The sequence below is a fragment of the Penaeus chinensis genome, chromosome 27, assembly GCF_019202785.1.
Source record: "Penaeus chinensis breed Huanghai No. 1 chromosome 27, ASM1920278v2, whole genome shotgun sequence".
NCBI lineage: Eukaryota > Metazoa > Arthropoda > Malacostraca > Decapoda > Penaeidae > Penaeus > Penaeus chinensis.
This window is the reverse complement of record NC_061845.1, coordinates 25,827,028-25,837,027: the sequence shown is the minus strand read 5'-3', so window position 1 is coordinate 25,837,027 and position 10,000 is coordinate 25,827,028. Positions and strand designations below refer to the sequence as shown.

Below are 10,000 nucleotides of genomic sequence, written 5' to 3'. Positions count from 1 at the left end.
CTTTTTGTCTCCGTACGGTCGCTCTCATCTGTCGACTCTCGATCTCCTTTCCTTTTTTTTTTTATTTTTCTTTTTGACCCTAATTCCATTCTTTCCTTATAATGGTAATCCAATCCGCAACGTCACCTCGAGTACAATGATAATTTCCATTCCCTCTCTCCCATGATTTATTGATTCTGTGCAGGTCTCTGCTACGGATTTCACTTGGAACGGAAGTCCACGTAAAGGGGACTTTTAGATAGTGATGATGATGATGATGATGATGATGATGATGATGATGATGATGATGATTATGATGAAGATGATGATGGAAAAGAAGAAAATAAAAAAAACAAGATGAAGTAGGTGTGGAAAGTAGGTGCCATTGGTTATGTGTGATAATTCTCGCACAAACTATTCATAGCCGTCGATGATGTCCAGTGCTTTTGGTAATCGGGATAATTAATACACTCTAGAACAAAACAAGATATTATCATTACTTGTAGAACTTTCGTGGTTATTGTTTTATTTCGCATTACGAAACACACTATTCTTATTATTTACACAATTTTGTTGATTTTTGTTTTAAATTATGCTGATATTGATATTTACAGTAACTAGACCTTAATTGTTGTAAGTGCAACCACTAGTACTGATATTCTGTATGTAATAGTAATATTACTAATAATCATCAGTTAGAACGATACTGATAATAATGATTCTGAAAAAAAAAATCATGTGAAAATTGCAATAATCATCCATTAGTGATATACATACGATTGCATTGACGATAATGTACGGCAGTGCAAATGAATGTATTATTGCTTCACTAATAATAATGTCCGTAATAATGATCTTATACTTGTGTTGGTAGTCATATCTCTCATGAAAAAATAAACAAAATACTTACTTACAAAAATGACGCCAGCATTTTATATTCAGAACAGTAACACCACGAGAGAAAACTTAAACAATGCGTTATTCACATTAGTGGCAACAGAACATTTTATTCATCATGTCCAGTATATATTTGCTATTGTCGAAAACAACACGGACCGTTTTAGTGCCAAAAAGATTATGGATGTCATTGCAGTTGTAGTTGTTAATATCGTTATTGAAATATTCGGTCATTCTCTTTTTGGTGATATTGTTTGCACTACCGTAGGTCTGATGTGGTTATATTGTAATTATGAATATATTTAGTCAATCAATATAAAATGTCTGATCATTGCATAATTTTTATTTGCACTCTTTATCATAAAATAAAATAAAATATTACTTTCATTCACTTAGCATCATGAGCCTTAGATTATCATTCAGCAATATCTATCTTGCAGTGGCTGTAATTGCAATTGTCCTATAGATCTGAATGATTATCGAAACAATTACTGTATTCGCATTAAAGGCGGCCTTGGCTAACCTTATGTAACACACACATCTTTCGTACCAACAGAACGCATATGGCTAAGAAAACTGAACTGTATTTAAAGTCGGGAGAGAGAGAGAGAGAGAGAGAGAGAGAGAGAGAGAGAGAGAGAGAGAGAGAGAGAGAGAGAGAGAGAGAGAGAGAGAGAGAGAGAGAGAGAGATTGAGAGAGAGAGAGAGGCAGCATAGATTTGGCCGGTTCTGCTTCGTGTCCAGATAGAAAGTCTGCCGCTAAGGTCTTTGGGTTTTCTCGAGCACCTTTAAAGTTGCTATACACCTTGCATGTTACCAGCCTTGAACTTACTTTCAAGTCGAACGTCATGTCACCGTGTATGTATTCCTATATGTTCTTAAAATACAGGCGGTGTTGTAGTGCTCTGAATGAGAACGTTTTCTCACAAGGAAGCCATTTCCATGTGAATATGTCCCCTGTCATTTTATTCGAAATTAGAGTTCTTCATTTAATGAATCTACGCGGTTTCACGTATAATGCAACACAGCATACTGAAGAATGTATACGAATGTGCCGGCTCTGTAGATAATGGAAATTTTAATGACTAATAATCTATGAGTGAGGCTAAAATGGCGTTTTAAGTATCACCCCGGAGCAAAATACAAGGGCGAGGCGTGGTCACAAGCCATCAGCAAGCCTGGGGACTTCCCCTCGCCACCAGTGCTAAAGGTGTTTAAGAAATAATGTAAGGACATGGGGGGGGGGGGGAGGGGACTGTGCTGCGCTATGCTCTCCCTTCTAATTTATGTTCTCTCGTTTATCTGCGACGGGAAGGCTGGCCGGGTAAATGAGTAAATGAGGTCGTGTGCTGCGGAAAGGGGCGGTGCTTGACGACAGGAGAAGTCTCTCAACAGGCTATAAGTCTTTTTTTTTTTTTCTTTTCTTTTTTTTTTTTTTTTTGCTCGGCCTCGATAAGTGAAAACGAATATCGTGTTTTAGATTATTTGATGATAACTATGCTTATGTACCATCAAAGTTCTCGAGGAAATGGATGATGAATTTCATGATTTAAAATTTGGTCAGTTTAGTGAATACGATTTCGCTGTATAAATACATGCTTTTTGTATTTATCACCGTGTATGTGCATGTTACACACACCCTTTAATCAAAACATAAAACATAGAATAGAATTTTCATTTTGTTACTCCGCTGTAATAGCCTTCTCCCGTTTTTTTCTTTATGTTAAGACGCCATTGTTAAAAAAAAGATATATGAAGTGGCTGACAACATGTAATTTGAGAAATCGAATAGTAAATGACTCGAGGAGATTAGAAAAATGTGAAACTTTTGTCCTGCAATCGGTGGGTTGACTCGATCTCAGTAATCTTTGATTGCACGATCAAGAGAGGTAATATTGCTCCGTTGTTTCTTTTCTGATAAAGCCTTATTCGTTGTTTATTCCTTTTCTGTTTTTGTCTTGTTTATCTGATCTTTATTTGTTCATTTCCGAGAGAGAGAGGGAAATAATAGCGATTATTGTTCCCTTTTTTGTTATCTTTGCTATTTATCACTCTCTCTTCTTCCCATCTTCTTATCGTTTTTTTCTTTCTGAGCTTCTCTTCTTATTCGTCTTGATGTTGTTGATATTCTATCTCTCCTTCTCCTCCGTCGTTTTCATCTTCTTCTTCTTCTTCATCTTCTTTCTTGTTTTTTTTTTGTTCTACCATTGCTGCTTTCATCTTGTTATCACCATCCTTTTATTCTTCCTCATCTTATTTTTTCCTACTTCTTTATCTCCTTCTCCCTCTCTTCTTCATATACTTCTTTTCACTTTCATCATCTTCCTCGTCTTTTCTCTTTCCTCCTGTATTTCTCATAATTATCATCATTATCATTATTTTCTTTATTTTTCTTCTATCTCTTCTTATGATCACCATCGTTACTATAATTTTCCCTAATTCTTTCCTTCGTTTTTCTTACTTGTTTTTTATTCGTCATTTTTTTTTCTTATTGATTTCTTTGTCGGAAAGTATGCAAGCTAAATGGAAGTATTAATAAATTGGCATAAAAGGCACAGGTATGATTTTTTTTTTTATTTCACTTCCTCCCTCTTTTTCCTTGACCCAAAACAAAATAATAATCATAATTTGGAAATATACATAAATAGTAATAAATAAAGTTTTGTGTTTTCTTCAGCTTCTATTTTTTTCGAATTCATCTTCATCTCTGTCTTGGGTTTAACTGAAAAGCAAATAAATGGAAGAACAGATATTTTTTTTTCTCCCACTCTTTCGTCTCTTTTGGTCGAAATTCTTGGCTAGCCTGAGGCATATTTTTTTTCGTTTTTCTCTCTACCTTTTCTTCTCTGTCAAAATATTCTCCTCCTTTCTCTCTTCCCCATCGTTCGAAATCTTAACTATTTTTTTTTTCTATTTCTCTTCCTTGTCTTTATCTTTTTTCCTTTTCTTGCTCTTCTTGTTGGTCGTTTTCTCTACATCCTGATCATTTTCTTCTTGCTCCTTCTCTCCTCCTATTCGTCTTTTTCTTAGTTTTCTTAGTTTCCTGTCTTCTCTTCTTCTCCCCCTTCGTGGTCTCTTTCGATGTTTATATCTCTCTTATTTTTCCCCATTTTTTTCTCTCTCCCTCTTCTTCCTCTGCTCTTCCTATCCTTTTCCTTCTTGGTCGTGATTATGGTTTACTTGTTTTCTTGCCCTTTTTGTTTATATCTCCATTTGCCTCTTATTACCCTTGTCCTTTTGCTTGTTGTTCGAAATCTTGGCTTAAGTGTTTTCTTGTTCTTCTTACTTACGTAACTCCGTCTGTCTCTTCTTCTCCTTTCTCTTTTTGGTTGGAAAGTATGCAAGCTTGATGGAAGTATAAATCAATTAGTATAAAATGCAATAGTATGAGTTTTAATTTCCCTTACTTCTTTTTTTTCTTCTCACCCCTCAAAAAGAAACAAAAATAAATAAAAAATAATTGGGAAATATAGATAAATAGATTGATAAAAAATGTGCTCTCTATAGCTTCATTTTTTTCGTATTCATCTTCAGCTCGGTCGGAATCTTGGGTTGAACCGAAAAACAAATAAATGTAAGAACTAATTTTTTCTCCTATTCTTTCGTCCCTTTCGGTCGAAATTCTTGGCTAGCCTGAGGCCTATTTTTTTTCGTTTCTCTCTCTACCTCTCCTTCTCTGTCAAATTATTCTCCTTTCTCTCTTCTCCTTCGGTCGAAATCTTAACTTTTCGTTTTTTTTCTGTTCCTTGTCTCTATCTTCTCCTACCTCTGCCCTTCTTGTTCGTCCCTCTCTCTACTTCCTCATTATTTTCTTCTTGTTCCTTCTATTCCTTCGTCTGTTTCTTATTTCATCTTTCTTTTTTCTCTTTTTCCCCTTCTTGGTCTCTCTCGAGTTTTATATCTTTCTTATCTTTTTTCCCATCTTTTCTCTCTCCCTCTTCTAGATTCTCGCTACTTTTTCCTCTTCTTTTCCTTCTTGCTGTGATTCGTGGCTATTTTTGTATATTTTTCTATTCCTCTTATACCCGATTTTTTTTTTTCTCTCTCTCTCTCTCTCTGTTCGTCTTTTTACTCGGTGGAAATCTCGCCTTCGTTCTTATCTCTTTTCCCACGTCTTCTTATCTCTCTTCTTGACTAGTATGTTTTCTTGTCTTCTTTACCTATTTCACGGTCTGTCGCTCTCTCGCCTTTTCTTCTCGGTCCTTCTGTCTACCTCCGTTTCATATTTTTCGTCTTTTTTTTTTATTTCCCTCTCTCTTCCTCCTCGTCTCCTTATCTTTTTTCTTTATTGGTCGAAATTACGGTATGTTTTTTTTTTTTTTTTTTTTTTTTCGTCCTTATACCTTCATCTGTATTTTCTTTTCCTTTTCCTTGTTGGTTGACATAAAGGTGTTTTTAAATGTTTTTTTGTTTTATCCTACTCACCTTTATTGTCTGTTTCTTTTCACACTTTTTCCTTATTGATGAAAGTCGTGTTTTAGCCTACACGCTTTCTTGTCCTTTTTATCTCCGTCTGTCTGCTCTTCCTATCCTTGTCCTTCTTGTTCGAAATTATGGCTTACATATTTTCTTGCCTCTTTTATTTATATCTCCGTCTGCCTCTTATTACCCTTTTCCTTGTTGGTCAAAATCTTGGCTTACGTGTTTTTTTGTCCTCCTTACCTCTATCTCCGTCTGTCTGTTCTTATCCCTTCCCTTCTTGGCCAGAATCGTGTCTGAATATTTTCTTGTCCTTCTTAAATATATATATCTTTGTTCGTCTCTTCCTTTCATTTTCCTTCTTGGTCGAAATCTTGGCGTGTACGTTTTTTTTTCTTCTTACATATATCGTTGTCTGTTTATTCTTATCCATTTCTTTGATGGTCGTCATCTTGACTTTCATGTTTTCTTGTCTTCATTACCAATATCTCAGTCTTCTCTTTTTGATCTTTTCCATTTTCGTCGAAATTATGGCTTAGATTATTTTGTTTTTTCTTACATCTCCGTCTGTCTCTTGTTATCCTTGTCCTTTTTCCTTTTGGTCGAAATTATTGTTTACATGTTTTCTTGTTCTTCCTACCTGTAGCTTCTCTGTTTCCTTGTTTGTCGAAATTGTAGCAGTTTGTTGTCCTTGCCCTTTAACTTGTTGGTCGAAATCTTGGCTTACGTGTTTTCTTGTCCTTCTTACCTATATCTCCGTCTGTCTGTTCTTATTCTTTCCCTTCTTGGCCAGAATCGTGTCTTAGGCTAACTATTTTTTTTGTCGTTCTTACATCTTTGTCTGTCTTTTCTTTTAATTTTCCGTTTTTGTCGAAATCTTGGCGTAAACGTTTTTTTTTGTTACATGTACCTTCTCCTGTCTCTCCTTATCTCTTTTCTTTGCTGGTTGTAATCTTGGCTCCCGTGTTTCCATGTCCTTACTTATTTATCTCTTGTCTATTCCATCTTCGTCGAAATTATGGCTTGCATTTTTTTTTGCCCTTTTTACGTGTACCTTCATCTGTCTATTCTCCTCTATTCCATCTTCGTCGAACTTATGGCTTACATTGTTATGTCCTTCTTACCTATACCTTCGTCTGTCTACTTTCTTCTATTCCATCTTCGTCGAAATTATGGCTTAGGCATTTTTTTGCCCCTCTTACCTACCTCTCCGTCCGCCTCCTCTCCTTGTCCTCTTCCATCTTCGTTGGAATCTTTGCCTACCTGAGACCCCAATCCGGCCTGGCTGTCCATCCCGGTCACTGCCATTCCATGTGGACGAGATAATGATTATTGGTGGCGAAAGGCCATCCGTCAGCGCCCGCGTCAGTCTTTTCGGACTACTTGCCTTCCTGATTCCTGGCCGCTTGCTTGCACGCGATCCTGGTCTCCCTGTAGCGGCTTTTTAAATGATTTCTCTCTTCATGGCTCTCTCTCGTTGTCGCGGTCTCTCTGGTTCTCTTTTTTTGGATTATTAGTTTCTCTCTCTCTCTCTCTCTCTCTCGCTCTCTCTCTCTCTCTCTCTCTCTCTCTCTCTCTCTCTCTCTCTCTCTCTCTCTCTCTCTCTCTCTCTCTCTTCTCTCTCTCTCTCTCTCTCTCTCTCTCTCTCTCTCTCTCTCTCTCTCTCTCTCTCTCTCTCTCCTCCATCCCTCCCTCCCTCCCTCCCTTCCTCTCCCTCTCTTTCCCTCTCTTTCTCTCCCTCTCCCTCTCTTTCCCTCTCTTCCCCCCCCCCCTCTCTCTCTCTCTCTCTCTCTCTCTCTCTCTCTCCTTCTCTCTCTCTCTCTCTCTCTCTCTCTCTCTCTCTCTCTCTCTCTCTATTTCCCTCCCCCCCCTCTCTCTCTCTCATAGTTCACTGGTTTCTATTTTTTTGCGTTTTATAAGTGCTGTTTATCCGTATAGGAGCTGTGGGTGAACAGACTCATCTCGGATTTTTTTTTTTTTTTATTGAATAGGATGTTCTGTGTAAGTATATGCAATGTCTTGAAGAGGTCTCTGGTGCGTGTGATAAACATTGACATTTTCTCTCTCTCTCTCTCTCTCCCTCCCTCCCCCCTCCCTCCCTCTCCTTCCTTCCCCTCCCTCATCTCCCTCCCTCCCTCCCTCCCTCTCCTTCCCCTCCCTCCTTCCCTCTCCCTTTCCCTCTCCCTCTCCCTCCCAACCCCCCTCTCCTTCCCCCTCCCTCCCTCCCTCCCTCCTCCCCCCTTCTCTCAGACAAGAAGAAATTCACGACAGCATCATTTGCGAGTGCATTTTTTTTAGACACCAAAAAGGCCCCTTTCTCTCCCGGCGACAAAAAGGAGCCGTCCATTTGCTTTGTGCAAATTCGAGAGAAGTCGGATGTGAATAATCCACCCGGGCGAAGGCTGCTGCTCTCTTGGCCGGCCGCGTGTGTGAATATGCAAAAGTAATACTCAAGGTTTAGGTCTCTCCATCTCCATAAGGATGACATGGTAATAGCGAGGCGGAGGAGGAATCCGGAAGCAGCACCATGCGTGCTTCGTAACTCGTCCTTCCTTCATGGCGGCGTGAGCGGATTGCATGACCCGCGGGCTGAGGGTTGGGTGAGGGGGTGGACGCTGGCTGGGGGGCGGGGGAGAGGGGGAGAGTGAGATGAGGGTGAGGGTGAGGGTAAGGGTGAGGTGAGGGTGAAGGAGAGAATGACGCTGAGGGAGAGGGTGGCGCTGAGGGTGAGAAGAGTTTGAGGAAGAGGGTGACGCTAAGGGTGAGATGAGAGTGAGGGAGAGGGTGAAGGTGAGGGTGAGATGAGGGTTAGGGAGAAAGAACGAGAGAGAGAGAGAGAGAGAGAGAGAGAGAGAGAGAGAGAGAGAGAGAGAGAGAGAGAGAGAGAGAGAGAGAGAGAGAGAGAAAGAGAAAGATAGCAGGGGCTGGAAAAAAACAAAGTTGAAAATATGATGCACAGGGACTAGCAGATGCAAAAAGGTAATAGAGGGAGAGAGAGAGAGGGCGTAAAAGGCAAGAGGGAGAGGGAGGGGGAATGAAGGGAGATGGGATGATAGAGAAGAATAAAAGGAAAAAAAAGGGAGAGGGAAATGAAAAAGGGAAATGAAGTGAAGAGGAAGAGAACCAAAAAGAATGGAAACAGGGAAGGATTGGGAAGGGAAGCAGAGACCAAAAGAGATGTAGAGGAGGAGAGAGAGGGAACATGAGAGACAAAGAAAGAAGGGAAAAGGAGTGGGAGAGTGAGAACAGGGAGAAATGAAGAGGGTGTGTCAAAAAAGAAAACTAGAGAGTAAGAGGGAGAGGGTGTGTCAGAGAGAAAACTAGAGTAAGAGAGGGAGAGAGAGAGATAAAATGAGAAGAAGAAGGCGAGGAAAGAGCTGTTTTCTGCACAGAATCAGTCCCTTAAACTAGGCTTCGATGAGACTATAATATAAAAAAATAGAGAAGAAATATCTGTCCTAGAAAAGAAACAAGAGATGAAACAAAGGAGGGGAAAATGAGGGAAAAAATAAGGAAAAGTACAGAAGGAATGATGAAAGGAAGGAAGGAGGGAAGGGAGAATAGATGAATGGAAGGAATATTGAGGAGGAAGGTAGAAAAAGGAGAAGAAAGGATGAGTAAAAGGAAATGGTCAAAAGAGGGAAAAAAACGGGAAGAGAGGAATGACAGAAAGAATGAAAGGGAGGGGCGACGAGGGGGAGAAAAGAAGAAAGGAGAAATAGAAATAAGGAAAGAGTTGGAAAGATTAAAGGAAAACGAGGGAGAGGAGGAGGACGGAGGAAAGGAAAAGGAGGAGGAAGGCATTGCCTAAGAAAAATCAGCTGCCATTCTAATTATCTTAACCCATCGCCGCCATTTTGATCGTGACGTCACATATGTGCCAGATCAATGCATCAAGTCCTGTACGTGTCGACGGAGGAAATGGAGCAAATTCGGATAATTAGGAAGTGAACGGTGCCATAAGGAAAAACATGTGTGCGTAAACTAGACCTGTATACGTACACGTGTATGTAATTACAAGAGTCACATACTAAGGGACATAAGCAGGTATGCACACGCCGACACAATTAACAGTCCCTCTTCCTCCCCTTCTCCAATGTAATAGTAAAGCGTGGCATGTTTAGAATGGTATGATTATGATGATAAGTGGCCGTTCAGCGCAAACCGCCTTTTTACACGAATATCGACGGCGTCCGTGAAACAAAACGAGGGAAATCATATCTCCTTTCTTTAGCAGTCTTTGCACGAATGGCGATTTTTTTTATCTTCGAGTTCCCTCGGCGAATGAATCAGGAAATTCGACTTTCGATAAGATCTCAAAATTTCGTGCTCGCTAAAGTCACGATTTTTTTTTTTTTTTGAGGGGAGCGAATGAAGGAGATGAGGGGGGGGGGTGGTTTTTTTTATTGGGGGGGTGGTTATGTAACTCGTAACGCAGCTCGATTGACTCAGCGTGGCGTGGCGTGGCGTGGCGTGGCGTGGCGTGGGGTGGCGTGGCGTGGGGTGGCGTGGTGCGGGCGCGGGCAAACTGGAGGAGTTAAACAACACTAGGATAAACTAGGGAGCCAATAATTACTTCTTAATTCGGTAATTGCTCGGGTAATAACGTGTGATCATTGTTTACGAGAAAGAAATGGTAATTGGGTATATTAGCTTACTCTCATTCTGTTTCTTCTTTTCAAGAAGTAATTAAGGCGAAAGTGCG

General features: G+C 39.9%; 1 protein-coding gene across 3 annotated transcripts in view; it reads left to right on the top strand.

Annotated features, from left to right (window-relative positions):
• The window catches only part of LOC125039536 (glutamate-gated chloride channel-like), a 376,883-nt gene that overhangs the window by 1,175 nt on the left and 365,708 nt on the right, over nt 1-10,000 (top strand). The window lies entirely within an intron of this gene.